We start from the raw sequence: 4,377 nt of genomic DNA, 5'->3' as shown, positions 1-4,377 counted from the left end.
TGGTGTGAGGTGGTATCTCACTGTGGTTTTGGTTTGTATTTCCCTGATGCCAAACGATATTGAGCATTTTTTCATGAGTCCGTTGGCCATTTAGATGTCTTTTTTTGAAAATTTCCATTCATGACTTCTGCTCATTTCTTGATCAGATTATTTGTTCTTTGATGTTGAGTTTGATAAGTTCTTTATAGATTTTGGATACTAGCCATTTATCTGATATGTCATTTGCAAATATCTTCTCCCATTCTGTCAGTTGTCTTTTAGTTTTGTTGACTATTTCCTTTGCTGTGCAAAAGCTTTTGATCTTGATGAAGTCCCAATAGTTCATTTTTGCCTTTGTTTCCCTTGCCTTTGGGGACATCTCTAGTAAGAAGTTTCTACAGCTGAGGTCACAGAAGTTGCTGCCTGTGTTTTCTCCTACAATTTTGATGGAATCCTGTCTCATATTTAGGTCTTTCATCCATTTTGAATCTATTTCTGTGTATGGAGAAAGGAAATGGTCCAGTTACATTCTTCTGTATATACCTGTCCAAATTTCCCAATACTGTTTGTTGAAGAGACTGTCTTTTTTCCAACTGGCTCTTTCCTGCTTTGTCAAAGATTAGCTGACCATAGAGTTGAGGGTCTATTTCTTGGCTCTCTATTCTATTCCATTGATCTATGTGTCTGTTTTTGTGCCAGTACCATACTGTCTTGATGATGACAGCTTTGTAATAGAGCTTGAAGTCCAGAATTGTGATGCCACCAGTTTTGGTTTTCTTTTTCAACACCGAACTGATATTCTATTAATACACCAGTAATGTGTCAAATCAATCTCCTTAATCTGGGTTCTATGGGAAATAAATCCTACCATTATTGGACTGAAATTAATCAGAGACTTTTAGACACAGAGCATTGCCTTAGCTGGAGTAGGCAATCCTTTAAAGGAGTTTCTGTAGATGCAGAGACATCAGGAGGCACTGAAAATAAAGAAAGTGCAAAGGAAAGGAACAAACTGTCCCCTGAGTGGTGTGGAACCCCACAAGCTCTTGTCCATCTGGAACATTCAGCTTTACATTCTAGGGACACAAGACACTCTCTCTCAGCTAGAGGAATAATCACGTGTAATTTTTCATGGACAGCATGAATGTCCTGATGCTTAGTCCTCTTAGGAGCTTACAATGAAAAAACGACTGGCATTAGTTAAAGGCCTCGTATCAGAAAAAGATTATTACAGAGTAGCTGGGGAGCACTTTCCTTTAGAAAAGGGTGTTCAGAGCCATTAGAATGCACAGAACTAGGAGACAAATCATAAGAGACTCTTAACTATAGGAAACAAACTGAGGGTTGCTGGAAGGGGGTGGAGGGTAGGGGGTAACTGGGTGATGGGCATTAAGGAGGACACTTGATGTAATGAGCACTGGGTGTTATAAGCAGCTGATGAATCACTAAACTCTGCCTATGAAACTAATAATATACTATATGTTAATTAAATTGATTTTAAATTAAAAAAAAAAAGAAGAAAACAGGACAGCGTCCCTGCCTCACCAGGAAACTACCAAAGTTCCTATAGAAGTAAAGTAGAATTTCATAAGAATATAATGGATGGAGAAGAGAAAACCTATGGTGGGTTTTGATGCCATGTATGTCAAATTGATATCTTCGGATGGTCAAGAATTTATTGTAGAAAGAGAACATGCACTAACATCCGGAACAATAAAAGCCACGTTGAGTGGCCCAGGTCAGTTTGCTGAGAACAAAACTAATGAAGTCAATTTTAGTGATCCCTTCACATGTGCTATCAAAAGTATGCATGTATTTTACCTACAAGGTTCGCTACACTAACAGCTCCACAGAGATTCCTGAATTCCCAATTGCACCTGAAATTGCACTAGAACTGCTGATGGCTGCGAACTTCCTAGATTGTTAAATAAAATAAATTATAATAAACTGTTAACGTTTTTCAGTATTTAATACCTGTAGTTCGGTTAGTAATTTTTTCATATATAGCATGTTGCCTGTGTGCAGTTGAACTTTAAAGTTCATTGCAAAGCAGATTATCTTCTGTTCTTTTGCATAGCAATCAGAGTTGAAATTTGTTTGCTACATTAACAAATTAAGGACATTTTCACATTGAGAAACAAACAAATATGCCAAACAAACAAACAAACAAAAGAATGCATAGAACTTGATAACTGAGGGCACGGAACTTCTCCCAGAGACAATAAAGTAAAAGTCGCGCTGTGCCACATCACATTTGGCCACTGTGGAAACCAGCCCTCGGGGTTGGATTCCACCTCCCTGCATTTCACTCCGTGGTGACCCCAGGCCAGACAACAGGAGGATATTTTATATTATTTTGAACTCATCAAATGCAGGCAGCTTTCACTAGAGTCCCAAGGATCACCAGATTAGTCGGGAATATTTGGTACAGGTGTGTACTTGGCAGGACATGGAGTGAGAGATGTATTGGTCTAATCCCAACTCAGCAACTAAGAAGCTCCATGATGTTAGGTAACTTACTTAACCTCTCACTCAGCTTCAGCTTCCTGTCACATAAAATGCAGATGAAAATGCCTGTGTGCTCATTTGGGGAGGGGGGGATTAATTGCAGTAACAAGAAATGCAAGACATTAACAAGAAATAACCCGGTCAGTACTCAGTAATTATTCATTTCTCTCCTTCCTGCTTTTCCTCCTCCTCTAAACTCTTTCTCTACTCTGTTTCTCTCTCCTTCCCATTCTCCACCCCTTTCTTTCTCAGTATAAAACTGGTATATTTAGGCTAATTCGCTGATCAATTTTGGGGTGTCTGCTATGTGCCAGACACCCTGCTAAGTGTGTGAGCTATACAATGTAAGTCGGGGAGAGTTTTGCGTAAATAAAGGTAGCACCATGATTTATTGATATCCTAGTGCTGTATGAGAATGGAAGAGGCAACTTGAAACTGTGTAATATCTTCTTGACTAAAGGCTCAAAACTTGGATGTGAGTTTCTACCCTTAAAGACTAACCTTCCTCTTCCTTCTTTGCTTTTCAAAATCCTGGCCCTGTGATACAAAAATTTAGGTTGAGAAGGAAAGTGCTCCAAAGTTTGAAGGAGAGGGGAGTGGCCCAACCTGGGGGAGAGCTGGACTCCCCAAGACTATGAGGAGAGAGAGTAGGGTTCTACCAGTGTGAGGTCCTTCTTTCCACTCTCACACAAAACGGAATGTCTCCTTAGTGGGTCCTTGAAAGCCACAGCCATGTCCCAGGTACTGAATAGGACAGAGAGAAAGAATATGCTTAGAGCAAAAGAGCTGTCTGCTTCTGAATGGACCAGAGCATCACAGGACTTGTCCCACACTATAGATTAGGCAAATTTGGAGTATTTTCCTCCACAGGAAAGCGAACGGGATGAAAAATGAAAAACTAAATGACACTGTATGTTATACATACCAATGCTAGTTGGGGCAGACTCTGGGAAGGAAAAGCCGAAATTAATTTTATTTCAAAAATTTAAGAAGTCTGATATCCTGCACTCAAGGTTTATGAAACAACTCAAGCCATTCTCAAATAATCACTCTCCAGTGTTTTACATGCTATACTGTTGGGAAGATCAGAGTATCAAATTGAAGCCTATGAAACTGCTCCCCAGCAATTTCCTGTGGTTCAATCTAATACTATGGTTGCTCCAAGAAGGGCACGACTAAGGCAGAGATGGAAAACTGGTAGTTCACTCTATCGCTTGTTTTTTGTTCGGGCCTACAATATTCTGAAATATCAAAACTCTAAATACATAAAATTGGGAGATTTCCCATAAAATGCTGATTCCTGGCTTCTCTGGAGTAGTCAGAATATTTGGCAATGATGGGCCCATGTTCCATGATGGCAACAATTTGCTGAAGGTGAGTAGTGAATGCCCTTCTTTAGCACATGTTCTCCAGTCTGTCTGTCTCCAGGACCGCCTATTCTCTCCAAGATACTGAGGTCAATCATCAATATCACTTTTTCCCCTTATACCTGCCCTACCTCATTCATTTACCTGACAACCACAGATACTTGCCCCTGTGACTCCTGGAGCCATCAAAGAAAGCTCATAACATGGAGACAACCAGGCAGACAAAGTGGGGAAGATTCTCCAGAAAGAGGGAAAGCACAAATGTGTGAGAATGCCTGTCATGACAAAGTTAAGCTGGGGTGTATAAGAACCAGCACCTAAGGATAATGCTGGAAAGATAGGGTGAGTCAAGACTGAGAAGAGCGTTGTTTGTGATACTAAGGAGTTTACCTATGAGGCGTGGTGGGAACTAGCAGAAATTCTTGGGCAGAAAAATTAAGCTATCATTTCTGGAATCTGAATCATTACGCAGTTGGGTGTGAAGCAGGTGGATTAGCATAAGAGGCTGGAGGCATAGAGGCCA

The 4,377-nt window shown here is 40.3% G+C and overlaps 1 pseudogene; it reads left to right on the top strand.

Annotated features, from left to right (window-relative positions):
• Positions 1-1,577: 1,577 nt before the first annotated feature.
• On the top strand, positions 1,578-2,064 carry LOC111153647 (annotated as a pseudogene).
• Positions 2,065-4,377: the final 2,313 nt, after the last annotated feature.

Source organism: Enhydra lutris, unplaced genomic scaffold (genome assembly GCF_002288905.1).
Source record: "Enhydra lutris kenyoni isolate GAN:26980312 unplaced genomic scaffold, ASM228890v2 scaffoldscaffold33, whole genome shotgun sequence".
Classification (NCBI taxonomy): domain Eukaryota; kingdom Metazoa; phylum Chordata; class Mammalia; order Carnivora; family Mustelidae; genus Enhydra; species Enhydra lutris.
Note: the sequence above shows the minus strand (reverse complement) of the source record. Positions and strands in the feature narration are given on the sequence as shown.